This window comes from Phocoena phocoena, chromosome X (assembly GCF_963924675.1).
Source record: "Phocoena phocoena chromosome X, mPhoPho1.1, whole genome shotgun sequence".
NCBI lineage: Eukaryota > Metazoa > Chordata > Mammalia > Artiodactyla > Phocoenidae > Phocoena > Phocoena phocoena.
In genome coordinates, this window is record NC_089240.1 from 124,400,368 (window position 1) to 124,421,648 (window position 21,281).

The following is a 21,281-nucleotide window of genomic DNA, read 5'->3' on the forward strand; positions in this document are numbered from 1 at the left end:
CTTTCTTTGGCCGTTTGGGAAACATATTTGCATAGCGGGTTGCCTCCTCTGTTGCATATCTTGCTTGGAGTTATACGAAAATTCCCAGGGCTGTGAATGCCTGGCCTCCTTGGAGCCTAAGTGGTCACATCCATGTTTAAACTTCAGAGCAAGAGAAGGTAGCCGGGAGATAGGTCTTCAGAGCAAAGCCACACGGCTTATAGATAATGAGAGATGCTCATTGCCGTAAAGATAGAGCGGCCGTTTCTTCAGGAATTCGCCACCTTCTCTGGATTGATGTAACAGCTGCAGATGGACTGTGGCGATCTCCAGCAAGCAGCTCTTGGTGTGTTAAGATGCCAGCTGTACTTGAACTTCTTTTTGATGTGTCACTTGGCATCGCCCATAGGAACGAGCGTTTGCACCATACATAAATGTACTTTTAAAATTATTATCATAGTCCTATTAGATATATTGAAATAAAATATGCGTTTCCCAAAATATATCCTGTTTTGAAACAATTATCCAAGGCCAATAGAAACCTCGTAAAGAATATTAATTGCCCTCATGTGGTTTACAAGTGTATGGCAAGAGTGTGTGGGAGCGTGTGGCATGGGGGGGGGATTGGAGGAATAAGCGGTGAAAACCTTTCTGGGTCTCAGTTCGTTCTCATCCGTAAATGAGGGGACAGGACCAGTCGACCTCTGAGGGTACTTTCAACTGTAAATATGACGTGCTCCTGATATCGCGACTAGAACTGCCACAGATGTGCCTCAGGGTTTGAGATAAAGCTTCGTAGGCTTTGAAGTGGCAAATTGTTACTTTAGTTTAATGAATCAAAACTTTAAAAAGTCAAATATTTGATTAATGGCACCATTAATCTGTTCCTGTAAGTCGATTGAAATAAATTGTTTATTAAGTTAATTTCCAGTTGGTAACGTGTAAATTTGTAATTTAATTAAAATCCCATTATGTATTTTCTTAAGACCAAAGGCACATTGATGTATAGTTGGATGAGTGAAGCATAGCAAATGCTGAGGAATCAGCTCAGTTGCCAGAATGATGATCCCTTCCCAGGTTCTTTGCAGAGGTGGAGCTGGGCCAAGCAACTCCTAGAATTGTGACAAAGCCAGCTTTTTAATGAATGTGAGTTACACCTGACACTGACCAGGGAGTATGGCTCACGCTGTCCTCAGAGAATCTGAAAATTAGAATTTCAGAAGCCAGGAGCCTTCCCAGGACTCTCAGGCTCTTGTCCCATTGTTTGTCAGCCCCTCCCAGACTAGCCGTCCTGCAACCTCTGGAGGAGCCCAGCTGTCGCCTCTTTCCCCTCTCCCCTGCCCTTCAGAGAAATGCTCCCTGTGGCCAGTCGGGGTGACACATTAGACTTACTTTCCTAGGGGCCTGTGTGCAGGCCTGGGCGGCTCCCCGAAGAGAGGACAGATTTCCTGTGAAACACCCATAGGTAGGCATCTCCCGGGAGGTGTTTTGTCTCTCACTGGGCTTCGAGATGCACTGGAGACCTGGGGCTTGCTTTGGTCTTGATTTTCTGGGTAAACGAGGGGAGCAGTGGTTGGAGAGATACGACAACTCACATTTGCACTTCCTTTTTAGTGTAATTATAGGGGAGCAGGGGAAATATTTCTCTTTGTTGTCCTCAAGGGCGTCCCTCCCTCATTCTTGCAGGTGGGAAACACCGGTGGCCACCTGGGTGCTAGCTCTAATGATGGATGTGGCCAAAATGGGGGACATCTGCCCCCCAGCCATTCCATTCCTCTCCCCACCCCGGTCTAGGTCAAGGTGTAGAAAGTTTCCCCTGGGCACCTGCCTTTACTTCAGCGGCCCCCGTTCCTACCGGAGTCTGGGGTGGGCCTTGCAGACAGTGACCTCTCCTGTCCCTTCTGGAACCTTCTTGTCCCCTGCCAGCCTGCCCCCTTATTTTTTTTCACTCAGGTTTCTGGGCAGAAAGACAAGAAAACGTGCTGGCAGAGTCCGGGTAGATTCATCCTCGCTAACCCTCCTGGCCCCTTTCTCACCACAGCGAGTCTCTGGTTCAGCCTGAGGTCGGCTTCACAGCTGCCATTCCGGAACTTTCCTCTGCCCGAGAGCCGAGGCCCTTCGCTCTCTCGCTGCAGCCCTTAGCATGAACTCATCTTCTCTTGCTCTCAGGAGATCAAAGCCGTTTGGCCATTTAGCAGGGGTTTCCTAATCTTTCTTCCCCTCCACCCGCCACGGTGCCTCGCCCTGCTGCCAAGCAGCTCTGGCCCCTGGGCTGCCTTCTCATTTTCTACCTCTGGGGAAGGATCCTGCCGCTTTCTCCAACTGACCCTCCACTCTCCGAGCGCTGGGTTTTGGTTTCCCCTTTTGTTAGGGTTCAGGCTTCTAGAGGATTCGATTTGCCTGAAGGCTGACCACCGTAAAAGCTCCATCCTGAATGAATAAAGCCCTTCTCAGTCAAAGAATGTACAGTGAGATTATATTGATAAACTGTTTCTGCTTTTACCCATGAAGGAAACAGAAAGGAAATTCCTGCTTTGCATAAGGTTGCTTGAAGGAAGTTTTCAGAGAGGAATAAAATATATGTGTTTTGTCAAGCGGGCGCGCGCGCGCGCGCACACACACACACACACACACACACGGACAAGGCAAAAGCCTGAGTGATCTGACTGGAAAAGATACAGCAAGACCCGTTCAGACTGAGCCAGTTTAGTCCATCCATAGACAGCGTGAAGGAGGAAGACCCAAAGGGGCTCTAAAAAGGGGAACACGGTGAGCCGTCGTGGGATCCCTCTTGGCTGAAGAGTTCGTTCTAGATGCAGCGGAGGGGTTTTTTGCTCTACAGCTCCATTTGAAGCGGGGTGAGGAGTGGGGGTGGATTGGCCAGAACCCGAGAGTTGACGAGAAGGTGACTTCTCCCAGGCCTCACGCCCTCTCAGATTCAGGGAAGATCCCAAGGCTCACCTCCAAGACTCGTATCAGCTGTGGGTCCAGCCCTTGCTTACGTGCAAGGTCGCCAGCGTGCCATGGCAGAGCCACGTCCCTACAGCAGTGAAGGAGCCAGTAAGGCACTGATAGTAATGTTCTGTCTCTGAGATGCGGAATTGTGTTGAAACGCACCTATCTTTTTGGGTTTCACTGCCCTAAGAGCCCAATCGTGACAGACCCCGAACCAATTTCTATGTAACTTAAATGCTAACTTAATAATCATATAAATACCTTCACGTTTAATGCTTAAGCAGAATTTCATTAAAATTTCTTTGACGTGAAGCCAAATTTTGAAGTGAATTGGAACTGGCTTGCATTTCTTAAATTGGTCTTTCTTTGGAAATAATGAAAAAGTGTTAGTCTTGGCCGAATTCCAGCGACTGTGACTCAACTTGTTAAAGTTAGATTTTAATATTTACACATTACATAGTATAATATTTATACTAGGCAACAGATTGGGAGTGTAGAATTCAAAATAGGATACACTTTGACTTGGAATTACAGTATGGTAGTCATTACACCGAGGGAATTGGGGGTTATCTAATACCGAGACTGGGGCAGCTTGAGCAAAGGAACGTGATATATAAACACTGCTGGAGCAGGCAGTTCTAGCTCGTACTCATGCGTTGGGTTTTATGGTCATTTGTGCTTTGTATACTGGCTGATCACTGATTTCACTCTTTTTTTTTTTTAATTGGAGTATAGTTGATTTACAATGTAGTGTTAGTTCCAGGTGTACAGCAAGGTGATTCAGCTATACGTATGTATGTATGTATTCTTTTTCAAGTTCTTCTCCCTTATAGGTTGTTACAAGATATTGAATAGAGTTCCCTGTGCTATACAGTGGGTCCTTGTTGGTTATCTATTTTATGTATAGTGGTCTGTATCTGTTAATCCAAAGCTCCTCATTTACCCCTCCCCCATCCCTTTCCCCTGTGGTAACCATAAGTTTGTTTTCAAAGTCTGTGAGTCTGTTTCTGTTTTTAAAAAAATTCACTTGTATCATATTTTAGATTCCACATGTAAGTGGTATCATATGACGTTTGTCTTTCTCTTTCTGGCTTATTTCACCTAGTATGATAATCTCTAGGTCCATCCATGTTACTAAAAATGGCATTATTTCATTCTTTTTTATGGCCGAGTAATATTCCATTGTGTATATGTACCACATCTGCTTTATCCATTCCTCTGCTGATGGACATTTAGGTTGCTTCCATGTCTTGGTCATTGTAAATAGCGCTGCTATGAACATTGGGGTGCTTGTATCTTTTTGATTTATGGTTTTCTCCAGATATATGCCCAGGAGTGGGATTGCTGGGTCTTATGGTAGTTCTAGTTTTAGTTTTTTAAGGAACCTCCGTACTGTTCTCCGTAGTGGCTGTACCAATTCACATTCCCACCAGCAGTGCAAGAGGGTTCCCTTTTCTCCACACCCTCTCCAGCATTTACTGTTTGTAGATTTTCTGACGATGGCCATTCTGACTGGTGTGAGGTGATAACGCACTGCAGTTTTGATTTGCATTTCTCTAACGATGAGTGATGTCGAGCATCTTCTCATGTGCCTCTTGGCCATCTGTATGTCTGCTCTCACTCTTACTGCGATACTTCGGCGCATACACAACACCATCCACTAGCTTGGGTGGTAATGGAGTGAGTGAAGCCCTTGGTGACCTGTCCTGAGCCTGCCGGGAGCTGGGCTGGCTCAGGGGTGATACAAAAGGGATGAGCTTACAATTGGAGAAGGTAGGGGAAGTTACCAAAGGGTGAATGCGGTCAGAGAAGGACCCTGGAAATTATCCAGTACAAATGCTGTGTTTTACATGTGAGGACACTGAGACCCAAAAGGGTTAAATAATTTGCTTGACGTCACCAGGCTAGTTTGTGATAGGTCTGAGATGGAAACCCGGGTCTCCGGACTCCAGTACAGATAGAAGCCCACGTGCACTTCCCGGAGGTTTATCAATTCGCAGATGTATAAATAAATAACTGGGGCAAACATCCCTGGATTCCTTGGCAATGATGCTGTAAAGGGCATTCCAGAGTCAGTTGGGGGGGGTGGGGGTGGAGTGCACCCAGATGTTACATCTGTTCCTTTCAAACCCCTCAAAGTCAGGGTTCCAGCAGGAATAAAGACACAGACATAGAGAATGGACTTGAGGACACGGGGAGAGGGAAGGGTAAGCTGGGACGAAGTGAGAGAGTGGCATGGACATATATACACTACCAAACGTAAAATAGATAGCTAGTGGGAAGCAGCCGCATAGCACAGGGAGATCAGCTCGGTGCTTCGTGACCACCTGGAGGGGTGGGATAGGGAGGGCGGGAGGGAGACGCAAGAGGGAAGAGATATGGGAACATATGTATACGTATAGCTGATTCACTTTGTTATACGGCAGAAACTAACACACCATTGTAAAGCAATTATACCCCAATAAAGGTGTTAAAAAAAAAAAGTCAGGGTTCCAGGAGTGCTGAAAACATAGCAGCAAAGGCTCAGTGGTGTAGTTTCATACCCTCGGGTGTGAGGTCCAGAGGGGATGGTTCAACACAACGCCCTTTCTCACCCAGTCACAAGCACGTACACGTGGATCACTGGGTCAACCTGTGAGGTTCCTGAGCACCCTGAAAATGAACTTACCTCTTGTCAGAGGAGGATTTGGGGAATTGACTTCTGTGGACTTTTCTGTTCTGAGAGGCTCTCACATAAATCGGCCTCATCTCTCGGATGTGGATGCATGTGTGCACACACACTCAGGCCGGGTATCGGGGAGATGCAGCCCAGTGTTCAGCCAAGTCAGCGGCCTCCTAGCCTCAGGCTGTGCCTACAACATGACATTGAGACAGCCAGTCACAAAGGTGGCATTCGGTCCCTCGCTCGGCCGGAGAGTCCGCACCTCCTTTATTTACTAACTCTCTCTGCCTTGTGCCAAACCATGGGCTTTCCTGGAGAGCTTCCAAGTTCCTTCTCTCCGGAAGGAGTCCCACACAGTCTGGAATATGACAGCCTTTTCACATGGAGTGGGTTGCTTGCAGACATCGAATCCTGTTTAGTGTGTAGGGATTTGTGAACATTTTAAAGGAAACTGCCCAAAGTCATTTGATCTATTCAACCTCCTCTTTAGAAATCGCAGGAGAAGGGGAATGTTCCTTTCGCTTCCTCTTCCGCCTTCCCTTTCTCTTCCAAAGCAGCGAGCTGAGAGCACTGCATAGGGGTCAGGAAACCCGAAGGGTGGTCCAGAGAGGAGGGGCCCTCAGTGAAGAGTCAGGAGACTGGGGCTCCCATCCAAGTCCAGGCTCTGACCAGGTGGATGACATTGGCTGACCCGCTTGCCCTCTTTGTAATTGATCTTCCCTGTAATGGAAAATGACAGCTTTGATCTCCGTCCCCTCCGAAAGACCCTTTGATTGAAGGTTGTTTTCATGCTCAATTCTCTCCTGTTTTCACGTTCCCGGTTGAACCACAATGAAGTGTTTTGCAGGTGTGTGGTGCCTTTCGGGATATTTTGCTCCTGTGGGAAGATGTATTGTCACGTCTGTTGCTGTAATGTCACGGAACCCTCTTATTAATCAATACAGTTGATGGGTTAATGTGTAGGGTTTTATAAACGCGTAAGCACAGATTTCATCCTGCTGGACTATGTAAACATGACGAATCCATCTTGGATTGTTGTCCTCAACTACCACGTAAGAGGGCAAGTGTGGTCGCACTTATCTTGAGCAACTGAGCATCTAGTTATTTGAATTAATTTAAATGTCTTGTGTCAGTCTCATAAGCTACTTGTATATGAATAAGAAACGTAGTTTCAGGTCACGTTCAGATGGTTATTTCTATTTAGTTTTACTGTGTAATAATACCTTACATCTCTGTACAAGTGGGACCTTTTCCCTCTTATCTCCCTCTCTCCAGGGTCTAGTGTCTCTTCTCTTAGCGATGCAAGGATGATGCTAAATAACATGGAGAAAGCCATTTACCTTTACAGGCGTTTTCACATACATTCTCTTATTTGAGGGTCACAGCAATTCCCAGAGACACTTAACTGGTGAGAAAAAGTCAAGCGTTGGAGAGCCGAAGTGGCAGTAAATGACAGAGCAGGTGTAGGTGAACAGGGGCCTCACCCATTGGGCTCTCTTCATGTATGACTACTGTTTGTCATGTACCGGCCTTAGGGACCGGGAGGACAAGAGGGATTAAAGTGTTGTACCCGTGGTAGGCAGAATAATGTGCCCCTAAAGAGTTCCATGTCCTCACCCCCCATGCCTGTGAATATGTGGCTTAAAAGAGGGATTTGGCAGGTGTGATTAAGTGAAGGGTCTTGAGCTGGGGAGATGATTCTGCATTGTATGCTTGGGCCGTAAATGTAATCACAAGGGTCTGCATAAGAGGGGGAGGCAGGAGGGATGGTCAGAGTCAGAGGAGACGTGACGCCGGAAGTGGAGGTGAGAGAGAGATCTGAAGATGCTCTGCTGCTGGACTTGCAGGTGCAGGAAGGGGCCACGAGCCAAGGAATGAAGGCGACCCTTAGATGCTGGAAAAGGCAAGGAGACAGATTCTCCCTCAGAACCTTTAGAAGGAACACAGCCCTGCCGACTTCTGACCTCCAGAAAGAGGATACATTTGTGTTGTTTGAAGCCGTCACGTTTGTGGCGAATTGTCCTTGAGACAGTAACTCCCCTTCTGTTTGGCAGTAAACAGTTCCCTGAGGTGGCGGAGCCTCGGAGTGCTGGGAGTGGAGACGAGGGGCTCTGAACTCAGCCTGGATGGAAGGTGCAGTGTCAGGCAAGGATTGCTCAAGGAGGCAACTGGGAAGATGAGTCCCAAACGTCTGGGCACAAATTTTCTGTGCGTCACTGTGCCCCAGGTAGAGCCACTCTAGAGGGAAATGAGTAGCCTGAGGATTCCGCTTGTCCTGAGGGGTGGGGGACAGAGCAGTACAGGACCAAGCGTTCCTGAAGAATCTGTACCCTGGCCCCGTCTTGCCAGAGTCATTGTATCCGCTTCCTCGGAGGCAAGCAAGCCCACCGGGTGGTCATCAATTATAGATCTGTGTGAAATCTACGGACGTGCAATATATATGAGTGTGCGTATATATAAGTCTCTTAAGATCCATGTAGTGCAACACAGCATATAGATCAGCATAATATTCAACATCCATTAACTTACGGACACACTGTGGAATTCGAAACAGCTGAAGCTTGAAGTTGACCATCTCCTTTCCAGTTTGCATTCGAGCGTGCATTACGATGAATGGAAGCAATTACAGACGGATTCAATGGCAGTGCCATCATTTATTGGAGTATAATTCCTCTAGCCAATCAGTGCTCTACGTAACAATAAATTATGTTAGACTTCCAGTATTACTTGAGCATGTAGGGGGCTACAGATCAATGGGTATCTGAGACTCGAAAAGCTTCGGCATCCTGTTCTTGTTGAATCTGTAATTAACAAATGAAACTCAACTAATCATAGTAAATTGTTCATCTGAAGACATTCTTGTTTTCAAGCACACTGTGTGCTAGGGGACAGGAGTGTGAAGTGCCACGGAGTGTGGGCCTGTGCTCTTGCCTGTCGCGGTGCCCAGCAGCAGAATGAATGTATCTATCAGCGTGTTCGAACGGCGTGTTACTGCGATGAAACACTTCATCCTTGCAGGCTGCTGATTCATCTGGCTTGAACAGTATGTGCTAATCAATGACTGTTTTATATAAAAGGCACAGTTTAATTTTGCTACAGATTGGTTGGCAGTTTCCCAAGAAAATATCAGTAAACTGAGGAGTCCTGAAAGTAACGTGTGAAATGTATGTGAAACAGGTAGAAAGAAACTGCTGGTGGCTTCTGCTAATCAGAATTCTTCCCAGCTCCTCCAGGCACCTGGGAAAGAAAACAAGCATACACGGCTTCACAACCGCACAGAGTTTCGGTTTAAAGGCGCGGTTATTGGTAGATTAAGTTCCACTCTATTATTTATTCTCTCTAGTTTCTCTACCTGAAAAGAATGCCTTCACCTTGTAAAATGACTTTTACGTTAAGCCTGGAATACTGCTTAGGCTCATTTGAGGTTTCGGAGAAGGGCGGGCGCTGGCCCCCACACACTAGCACAGTGTTTGCGACGCTCGTTACAAGTATTAGGGACCACGATGTCCAGTGACTACTTTAGCATAATTTTGTTTTACTTGTTTACTATGCACCAGCGATACTCAATTGAGTCTCAGCATTTATACGCTCATAATATACAATGCAGTGCCTCCATATGGCGCATTGGGTAGAAGCATATTAAACATATTACACAAACAGAGCTCAACACCTCACATATTATTGATCAACAACGCACCAATTAGACAATACAGCAGTCATGAAAATAAACACTGGCATATGTGCCCAAGGTCTACGTGAAAATGAGATGGAGGGGACAAATGAGAATAGAGAAGGGGGGATAACAGAACAGGACCGCGTAGGTTAAGTCATTACAATGAACCCAAAGACACAGAGTCTTCTTGTTGTTTAAGGGGAGCCACAAACACAATTCTACTTTGTTTAGTTTCAATTTTCTAGTAGCCACATTTTTTAAAAAAAGGGAGAAGAAACAGGTGAAATCGCTTTTCTTGACACTTGATTGAACTCAGTGTATGCCAAACACCGTTTCACCATGCAATCTGTTAAAAATTATTAATTCTATATTTAACACTATTTTCACACCAAGCCTGAAATCTGGTGTGTATTCCCTACTTATAGCACATCTCAGTTCAGACTAGCTACCTTTCCTATGCTCAGCTTGGCTAGCGGTTACCGTGTTACTGCAGTTTTCCATTTGCCATTATAGTTTATCTCCTCTTCCCATGCTGTGTGCTCTTCTGGATCAGAGGGTCTTGGAAGGCTGTGAGCAGCCCAGTGACTGGCTCAAGGTCACTCAAACTTGAAGTGGCGGCGTCACTCTCTGAGGTCTTTCCACTAGATGCTCTCCTCCTTCCAAAAGTCCTCCTGCTATGTGTCTCACCATTTCGTTGTTTTTCTACAAAGACACACTTATGGATTATTAGTCCATTGATAATGATAGCCCATCAAAAGCTGTTTTCTAAAAACCTTAAAATACTGGCCCTTTGCTCTACCACCTAGCAACTTTTCCCGTGTTCTGGAAGAAGAGGATTAGCAAGCATTTTACAATTAGAGCACAGAGTCCTGTAGTAGGAAAAAAAAAAAAAAAAAAAACCCAACAAACCAGACAACTGCTCCTGGTTGCAGACAGCTTGCCTTCGTATCTGTTCCTGCCCTTCATTAGCCGAGCGACAATGTGAACATTGGGCAGTTAGCCCTTCTGGGTCTCAGTGTCTTCATCTGTGAAATGGGAGGTCAGAGTGCCCGTCTGGCCTGTTTCCCAGGGTTGTTGGAAGTCTCATACCAGATCAGACTTGTGGAAGTGCTTTGGGAAGTGACAAGTACCATGGAAATGTGAGAGTGTTGCTTTTCAAAAGAGAAGCAAAATTTTAAAATCCTGCTATGCACCAGATGCATGCGTTTCTTTATTTTATAAGGACATTGATAATATAGGAATCCACTCACCTACAAAAAATTACACCACACTCCCGATAAGGCTAAGCCTTCCTCAGTCAGACCCCACTCCTCCTCCCGCTAAGCACCCGCGGCCGGTCCATCTGACACAGGCATTTTGTCAAGGCGCGGACATTTGGATGAAGGCCCAGCACTAGATACGAGACGGGCCATCAGCACACGCGTGCTTTTGAACCGGGCTGAGCTGGTGACCTCAGGCGGGCAGAGGGCCCTCACCTCCACAGCAGGGCACATCCGTACCGATGCTGCGGCTCTGTGCTGCCGTACGGACCCTGCTTACTCTGTACGGAAGGGGGGTTTGCGCATGCGCTGTGCTGAGACTCAAGAATGCGTTATGCACCGGTGCGTAAATCCCCTGGATCCACACGCGATGCCTAGGACAAACCTGCCTCTCATATTGACTCAAGCATTTTTCATAAGAGCTGGAAAAAAACGAAAAGCCAGCGCTTTCTTTCTCATATTAATTGGCAGGAATGTTGGCTGTTAAACCTACTGTGGCAGTATTTCCTGCGGAGAATTTTCTCTTTATTCAGCGAGGACAGTAGAGGGGAAGAAAAATCTGCCCCTAGCTGCTATCACGGCAGCGTAAGTGATGATAATGATAATGATGGTCAGGATGATAGAAACGGGAGCTGCTATTTGATCAACAGTGAGAAGTCGTTTTTGTTTCAGTGTGAGATATTAAAATATTAAATTGCAAGGCATTGTCCATTTTTATTCACTGCTCTTGAGAGAGCAGATGCAAAGTGACGGAAGGATTTTAATAACAATAGCAAGCATACCTAGAATGAGCATTGTTAACCAAATTATTATCACAGATGTCATTACCATGTGTCATGTTTCAAAAGAGGAGGTATCCACAACAGGGTCTCTGAGCAGTTAAATAAAACAGAAACAGTTCATTAGAACAGAAGGCGACTATCTGGATGCATTGGTCACAAGTTGCTTGCAAGCATCTCCGACAGCAGCCTCTGGCTTCTCGGTGATTGTGTTCAACAAGCATATTTTCAGTGGGACCATTGCTATTACAGAGTGATTGAGCTCTGATTTACGCATCAATTACCCACCTTCACGGAGATTTTCATGCTCCCCTAGCTGACATCAATGAAGCATAACTGCGTAAACGCTTTATTTCATACCGGTTTTGGAAAACTGAGACTGATAACTAATCATATTGAGAGACAATGTGCTCGAATACAGGAAACAGTAAATGCTTCCCTTTGAAATCTCATCTATTCGTTATGAGCTCACCATTCACGTGCTTATCTCAGTCATCCATTTCTCTGTGAGGCTCTTCCTCTCACTCGGTATCACAAGTGCAGTTCGGGTTTGACCCCTGAATCCAAGCGTTTGCAAAGACCAAACTCATTTTCCAGCTTCCCCGAAGAGCAGAAAATCTCGCTGTTTTCCCACCACTGTCGTAGACCAATTTTGCCAGACATGGACAGTCCGAGGGACTGAGCTTGGCTGCATCTTTCATCTCTTGTTCACTCATCCGTGTTTGTCCCACGGGACCATCTTCAGTGCCACTTGGTTAGTGTGTGTTTGAACGAGCTGACGTGCGGACTGGGAACACTTCCATTCAAGACCCAGCTGGAGCACAGCTGCCTGGTTTTGCTTCCTACCCCACGCCAACCTGAGAATGTTCCCAGGGCACTTTGCTCCTATAGCCGTAGTGGGTATCACCCTGCAGGGTGATGATTTTAGAGTGGATTTACCTCCCCTCCTGAGCTGTGAATTTCTCAAAGACTCATACTGTTCCTTATTTTTTTTTTTCTGAGCGCCAAACGTGGTCCCTTGTGTGACCTAGGCACCCAGTAAATGTTTGTTGATTAAATAGACAAACTAATTCATATCTTAATATCTTGGTCAATATTTGTCACCGAACTTGGGCAGAAAGAATGTTTACCTGTCATTTGTTCATTCATTCAGTCAAAAAATATTTATTGAGAACGGAACACTGAGGTTGGCACTTTTCCAGATAAATGGGAAGCAGAAATGCGCGATTCCTTTCTGGTGGACAGTTTCATTTAGCACCCACGGTTCTCTCAGAGCAGGAGAGGGGGAAGGAGACCGAGTAGGAAAGCCTAAAGAGTTCAGCTGGGACAGAAGCAAGAAGGGTGGATATCATGTCACTGGAGTAAAAAAGATCATTCCTAAGGTCTTGATTATATCCACACTGACTGTGATGAGGCCCGACGTTTTCACCGTGAACTGACTCAGAAATGCCATCCGGGGGTGCAGGGGTCTGCCAGCGCTGCCGTAACCAAGTCCCACAAACTGGGAGGCTTAAACAACAGATTTATTGTCTCCTGGTTCTGGAAGCTCGAAGCCTGAGATCAAGGTGTGAGCAGGCTTTGTTCCTTCTAAGGGCCGTGAGGGAGCATGTGTTCCAGGCCTGTCTCCCAGCTTCTGGTGACTTACTGGCCATCTTGAGTGTTCCTTGGCTTGTAGAAGCATCACCCCGATCTCTCTCCTCTGTCCGATCTCTGTGACGATGCAGAGAGCAGAGGCAAGCAGTGCCCAGTGGCTGTTTGCCGTGGGCCTGATCTCATGCCCCCGCTGTGTGTTCAGGCCGGAGCCCTGTGGGGTGCGTGTGCCAGGGAGGGTCAGGGGCCTGAAGAGGAAGCCGTAAGGGGGTAGAATTTGCCCGGGCAAAGTTTAGTGAGAATATGCGGATCAAAGGGTTTGGTGAGACTTGAAAACAGAGTCTGCTTAAGACTGTCAATATTATAAACTGCTTGTTAAGGGCATTAATTTCCTTAGTTTAAAAGTAATTAAGAATGCGATTTCTGAGAAAATATTGTTTTAAATTAAGTAGTTATTGAAACTGTCTTGCTCATATCTAACTGAAAAGAAAACACCTTTGAAAAGTGTCATTTATGAGAAGCCAGGTGTATATTAAAACTTTGACTTGGCAAAGAATTCCTGATATTTAGTGGGCATGGAGAGGAAATACTTCAGGCAGCTTTCTCCTAACTTGAAAAACAGAGTTGTTCTGTGTAGGTTGGCGGCAGAGGCAACAGGTATGGAGCGGGGGACGTGGCCCGTGGGATGGGGCCAGGATCCACGGGGGCTGAACCAGGCGTCATCAGGAACAGAGGGCCAAGCCGGGCACCCTGCCTGCCGTGAGGCAGAATTCAAACCAACCACAGAGAATAATCAAAGCTGGACACCACCTCCTCTCGCGTGGCTCCGTTTCTGATTATGAGAAGCATCCTCTCATGTCCTTCCTGGAAGTGGCTCAAAATTTAGATCCGGCAGCTCTTTAAAACTCATTAGCATTGACTCTGATTCGTTTAAAGAGAGAATTAGAAAGGAGGTAATTTCAAGTTGACACTAAAAAGTCCATGAAGAAGCACTGGAAGAATAAACAGGAAAATAATAAAAATTGTTCCTCCTGCTTGTCAGGAAGTGTCTTTGAAAACTTCTGAGTTATGCAATTGTTTGCAGCTCTCTCTGTGTGGCCAACATTGAATGTGAGATGTCTGTAAGACATCGGTTTGTGTTACCAGTGGGTCAGTGAGCCAGAAGGAGTGACGGAGAAGTCTCATTTTTGATGAATGGGTCAGAACTCGAGTTATTTTTAAATGATTTTCCTAACCTAAGAAAATATTACAGAAGCAGAAAAGAAACTTCCGCGTGCTTAGATATCTATGGCACAATGGAGTCTTCTTGTAGCGGGGAACCTGAGTATGGAGGAGGGGATGCTTGAGGGAAGATTAAAGGAGATGAAGGTGCGATCTGGGCTGCTGGGAGAGGAGGGAAGGAACACTTGCTGGGGAGACACTCATCTCTCAAGCAGACGGGGATATTGGACCACGTCTCTTAGCCAACAGTCACATTGTCCAAGGACAAAAGAATTTAATTTCACTGGAACAGTTGCTTTTAAAGTACATTTTAACGGGCTTCTAGAAAGTTGAGTCGAGTACTACTGTAGGCACACCTTTGGGTTGCCAGAGTCATGGTCATTCTATAAAAGAGTGGCATTTCCATTAAAAGGGAATCCTGTAAAACACGGAATTTTCGTGCACTCTTACAACATTGTTGCCAGTCGTTTTCCGTCTGAGTGTCTACCTGCGCGTGCTGTTTGGAGAAGAATCTATACCGCGCTGCACGAGCCCCCTCTAAGCTGAGATATTCTGCTTAGATAATCTGGAGCAGGGAGTTCAGGTCTTCGATGTACCCCGTGGATCAACTGTGCTGTGCTATCCTGTGAGCAGAGCTCAAATGTGTGGATGCGCCTCTCTGGCAGGGGCCTTCTTTCCTATCTACTAGCATCTTCTTTTTGGCTAAAGCGTGGCCTCTGGATAGGGCAGCCTCAGCGCCTCTTCCACTCGTTTCACTTACTCATTGTGTCATTTTTGGGGCGTGTCCACCTCTCTGGGTCTCATGCGCCTGTCACCTCATCTACAAAGTGAGGATGACGCTGCCTCGTCAGAGTTTTTGTGAGGATTAAATAAGATAGTCCTCCGAAAATGGCACGGAGCAAGGAATGAACAAAGAGTTGCTCTTAGTGCTACTGTGGTTGTTGTGCCTGACAGCCCACTCTTGTAATAACTGCGCTTCCCCTTGAGGCATTCCTGCCAGCACAGACCCACAAGGCAGAGTTCTGCGTCATACACTACATCTGTTCCGTAACGGGCCCTGGCTCTTGATTTACCTCCATGTGAAGTCCATCCGATTTAGGCGCGCCCAAATGGGTTTAATAAAGAAGTTTATATGCGAAGGATCCTATCATGTGCAGAGACTAGAAGTTGTTTTATATTGGATGCCTGGGAACCCCGCCCCGCCCTGTCCCCCGCACCAGGAGATGCGCATGCAGCTGGTCTGGCGTGTGACTTGGGCGCGGGGATTTATAAAATCTTCACTGGGTGATTCCCACGTGCAGCTAAAGTTGAGAAGCAGGTTATAGAAGATCGGTAATATTTAGAAATGTTTTAAATTTAAAAAATTATTATTTTAAACCTCGTGTCAACATTAATGTGTGTATTAATTCCATATATTGACCAATTTCCTGTCGCTATCTCAAAGATCATTTTTGAGCCTATAGAGAAAAAATTTTAAAGGCTATCTAATGAGATATACTTTGTCCTGGTCTGTTACTAGAGAGACATTAGACCTCCAAAATTAGGAAATTTTGCTGTAGTTTTTGTGGAATGAAGAAAACTCATGAAAGCTACACATAAATATCTTTGGCATGTGCGGGTCTTGTATCTCAGACTTTTTTTTTTTTTTTTTTTGCGGTGCGCGGGCCTCTCACTGTTGTGGCCTCTCCCGTTGCGGAGCACAGGCTCCGGACGCGCAGGCCCAGCGGCCACGGCTCACGGGCCCAGCCGCTCCGCGGCATGTGGGATCCTCCCGGACCGGGGCACGAACCCGTGTCCCCTGCATCGGCAGGCGGACTCTCAACCACTGCGCCACCAGGGAAGCCCATCTTCGACTTTTTGAAAGAGCTCTGGGTTAGGAAATCAGGTGAGCGGTGTCCTGGATGCAGTTGTCATAGGCTGGAACAATTTTCTGAGCGTCAGTTTTCCATCTTTAGATGGAATACTAGTACCTGTCTTGCTAATTTATCAGGGGTATCTGAGGAGCACACGACTTAATGCGCAGAGTAGAGCTTTGTGGGATGAAAGTAAATCCTGATCACGTTGACCCTGACATGGTGTCTACGATCTCATGTGAGCAGCCCTTACCAGCTTACAGAAGCCTTCCTTGTTCACTATCACACTTAACCTTGACATCAACCACATGAAGAGGAACTCCCATTTTACACGTAACAACACTGAGGCTTAGAAATGTAAAATGAGTTATTAATGATCAAGAGACTTGTAAGTGAAAGAGTTACAAAGAATCTGGGTACCATCATTTCTGGACACACTATGAAATTCTTTAGAAGTAACAGAACCTGTTTCTTTGGTTGGTGTCAGGTTCGGTTTTCACTAGGTTGTTTTTGGTTTTGTTTTTGTTTTACCATTCCTAGATATATTCAATTATCTTTGCAGCTTTGAGTATTTGGTATTTCTTAGAAGTATTGCATCATTTGGGGAATTTAGTAGGCTAGCCAGAATAGTTTTGCCCTAAGCTTCAAACACTTTTTAAAAGTGTCTTCCTGGGCTTCCCTGGTGGCGCAGTGGTTGAGAGTCCGCCTGCCGATGCAGGAGACACGGGTTCGTGCCCCGGTCCGGGAAGATCCCACATGCCGCGGAGCGGCTGGGCCCGTGAGCCGTGGCCGCTGAGCCTGCGCGTCCGGAGCCTGTGCTCCACAATGGGAGAGGCCACAACGGTGAGAGGCCCACGTACCGCAAAAAACAAAAACGAAAAAACAAACAAACAACAAAAAAAGTGTCTTCCTCACAACATCTGTATTTGACATTGCTTATTTATATACAGGAAGGTTTTCTGTGATCGCCTGTAGCGTGCTGTCAGTGACTTAGAAGCCATGGACCTTTCCCTTAAGGAGTAAAAAAGTCTAATGGGAGACATAGAGAACCCCAGTTAAATCATTATCAACTCACTAGATTGAACCCCTTTAACGAGCATGGTGTAACTTAGGACCAGGAATATCCATACAGTGGAATATTACTCAGATACTATAAAAAGGAGTGAAGTATTGATCCATGCTACAGCATGGATGAACCTTGAAAACAGTTTGATAAGTGAAAGAAGTCAGGCGCAAAGGACCACATATTGTATCATTTCATGTGTATGAGATATTATCCAGGATAAGCAAATTCATTCAGAGAGAAAGTAGATTAGTGGTTGTTGCTTAGGGCTGGGCTGGAAGGGAGGATTCAGGGCAGGGGTAGTTCCTAAAAGGTAAAGGGCTGCTTTGGGGGGTCATGAAAATATTCTAAAATTATATCATGGTGATAGCCGCAAAACTCTGAATATATGGAAAACCACGGACTCTATACTTGAAATGGGTGAATTGAATGGTTTGTGAATTATATCTCAATAGAGGTGTTATAATAATTTTTAAAACAGGGTGGGGAGCAGAAGAGAAGGAGAGGAGGTGAGACAAAAACAAAACAAGAGGAGTGGGTCTTGGAATGTCTGCCTGACCCCACTGGAGGCTGATTTGACAAGCCTCCTGGATGAACTGAATCTGCTTCCATTTTCAGAAGTAGCTGGAATGGGATATCCCCAAGCTGCCCTGGAGGGAAGCAGGTTTAATATTCCCCTGTTGGTAATACATAGTTTTAAAAAGCACAGATTTAAGGGAACTCTCAGAACGAGCACTGACCCATTTCCCTAAGACCTAAAGAAATTGGCATGACTGGGTGGACAGCTGACGGATGTGGAAAGTAAATGTCTTGTGTGTTTTCTGTCCTTTCATTCCCATCTTGATTTTTTTTCTTTTTAATGAGAGCCGGTGTCTGTGGGGAGAGAATCCATTTGCCGAAAAGGGTGGTTGTATGCAGAGTTGTATGTATGGTTGTATGTATGAGTCCTGCTGTGGAAACAGGACTTAGAGGTTCTACTGATGTATAGCACTTTACACTGCAGTGCTCATGGATATTAGCAGATAAAATAAGGATTTAACTTGGGGGTGATTTTGAAGGTATTGAATAGCAGAGGTTTTGTTTTTTTTAACTAGCAGAAGCTGTACAGACATTAGGTCAGGGTCAAATTCAAAACAGGGCTAGATAGTTAAAAAAAAAAGTACCACTTGGAATTCTGGAACATGTAGTAAGTATAAATATCTACACATTTTATAGAAGGCAAAAATTCATTCAGGAGAACCGGAAGGAGTGAGTTATAGCTTATGTGTGTCCCTTGGGTGAATTAAATATGTATTTTTATGCTTTTACAAAGATATTAGCCAAAATAAAGGTGTTTTAGTGCCAGCTGGATTCGAAAACAAGTGAGACTGAGTTATTTACTTTCATTTACATTGTTACTACCATAAATCCTGTATCAATTAGCAGTATTTTTTTTTTTTTTTGCGGTACGCGGGCCTCTCACTGTTGTGGTCTCTCCCGTTGCGGAGCACAGGCTCCGGACGCGCAGGCTCAGCGGCCATGGCTCACGGGCCCAGCCGCTCCGCGGCATGTGGGATCTTCCCGGACCAGGGCACGAACCTGTGTCCCCTGCATCGGCAGGCGGACTCTCAACCACTGCGCCACCAGAGAAGCCCAATTAGCAGTATTTTTAAACAAACCTGTCATTTTAAAATGTCAGTGTTTTTTTTTAACGTGTCCCCAACTAGCTTTGTACAATAACCAAATTAGGCAAGCAGTGATGATTATACTTCATGAAATATACGAACCAAATGGACTTAGACTGGTTTTTACTCTCATTTGCTCAGCTTCTTCCCGCATATGTAGTTAAGTTTTACAATCCCTTTAGGTTCTGTACATTTTGGTGTAAGGAAACTAAGGGTTTTTCTATACTCGCAACCAAATGAAGTTCCTGAAGTTTTTCCCTACTGACAATTTCTAATAAAATACAATCAAGGAAAGTTGACCAACGGAGTGCAAATGAGACTAATATTTATTCTTGAGTGTGATGGAAGCATGAGAGTCAGAAGGGACAAACCATGGGGTATTAGGAAGAGAACTAGTTTGGGAAGCAGAAAACCCGAGTTCCCGTCTCCTAGTTCTGCCACAAACCTGCTGCGAAGGCCCATGGCCTTTCTGAGCTCAATTTCCTCATCTGGAAAATGAAGGGACCAGGACTAGATGATGGCGACAGTGTCTCTTCTAAAAGACTAGCCAGCATTTATCAGCCTGGTGTCCTGCCGCTGTGAGCTAATGAAGACGGCATAATTGAGCTTCTTCAATCTCAGTGAAGCTCCATGTGTCCTGGGTTTTATCTCCCCATGAATGTACCTGTGGCTTCTAATGATGAAAATGGGAGTTGCTTGAGTCTAAGATCAAGTTTAAGGACGAGGATGGGAGAATATCTGAGAGAAAGAGAAGAGGAGAAGAAATCACTTGAACTGGAAGATGGAAGAGACACAGGTTGGCATCTTCCTTCGCCACTACCTTGATGAGGCCTTGGGATGGCTCCCTTCATCGCCGGAGGGCCGTAGATTCCTCCTGTGTTAACAGGGCAGGATCTCTGTTATCGGAGGCCAGGGAGACCGATGGGTGGGTGAAATCAGAGCTAATATAAAAGACCCATTCTAGAGGGTATCTTCTCACCATCACCGCCTTGCATCGGAGTGAGTAACAGGGTACAGTTGGCCCTTGAATAATGCGGGCTTAGGGGTGCCAGCCCTTTGTACCCACGGGTTCCTCAGTATCTGCGATTCTGCATCCGTGGATTCAACCAACCTCGGTTTCAACTACCTGTGGATTGCGTGGTACTGTACTATTTACTATTGAAAAACATCCACGTGTAAGTGGACCCACGCACCTCAAACCAAACGTGACTCAAGGCCTTGGTGAGTTAAATGTGTAGTTAAATGGAATTTGTTCTTCTTTCTGTCCTTTTTCTATCAGTTAGTGGAGATGTCAGTGAAGCAGGGATTCCAAAAAGATAGGCTGAGGGACTTCCCTGGTGGTCCAGTGGGTAAGACTCTGCACTCCCAATGCAGTGGGCCCGGGTTCGGTCCCTAGTCGGGGAACTAGATCCCGCATGCATGCCGCAGTTAAGAAGCCTGCGTGCCGCAACTAAGACCCGGTGCAGCCAAAAATAAATAAACAAACAAATAAATAAATAAATATTAAAAAAAAAACCAAAAGATAGGCTGTACAGACAGAAAACAAGGGCCTTTGGTCAATGAAGAGTAAATTGAGATGGTTTTTTTTTAGGTTGAAGGGTAAATGCATTTTTAAATTGAGATATAGTTGATTTACAATATTATATTAGTTTCAGGTGTAAAACATAGTGACTCAAAATTTTAATAGAGGGCTTCCCTGGTGGCGCAGTGGTTAAGAATCCGCCTGCTAATGCAGGGGACACGGGTTCGATCCCTGGTCCGGGAAGATCCCACATGCCGTGGAGCAACTAAGCCCGCGAGCCACAACTACTGAAGCCCGTGTGCCTAGAGCCTGTGCTCTGTGGCAAGAGAAGCCACCGCCATGAGAAGCCCGCGCACCACAGCGAAGAGCAGCCCCCGCTCGCCACAACTAGAGAAAGCCCGCGTGCAGCAACGAAGACCCAATGCAGCCAAAAAAATTTTTTAATAGATTATACTCCATTTATAGTTATTATAAAATATTGGCTCTAGTCCCTTGCTGTATAATATATGCTTGCAGCTTATCTATTTTATACGTAGTGGTTTGTATCTCTTAGTCCCATATCCCTGATTTGCCCCTCCCCCTGGGTTTTGAGTTTTCAGTGTCACCATAACATGCCAAATTTCCTTCTATCCTATAGAAAACAGTTGGAAGAACATCCTCGCTTGCTAAGAGTGCAGAGCCCTCGAGTTGCACTTTGGGGCTCAACTTCCTAATATGAAAGTGAGTTTTCACCCTGAGAGGACTAGTGCACTCTTTCCTCATCAGTGTGAGGAAACTTGAACTGTTCAGACCAGTAATATGGTGATGAACGCCGATTTCTGGCTTGAGCATTTCCCCGTGGGCCGTGGATCCCTTTTTTTTTTGGTTGGAAAACCGGCCTGGGAGTGTAAAGGGGCATCAGATCATCAGGGGACAGACATCGGCTTTCCTGTGGCCTCTGCAGGGCTCACAGGTTCAAACACAACCTCCCTGAAACCAAAGAACTTTAATTGAGTAGGTAAAGAGGTCCTCATAATTATAAACAGCAGTAGGTATAACAAGAGGCTAAATACCTAGCTGGG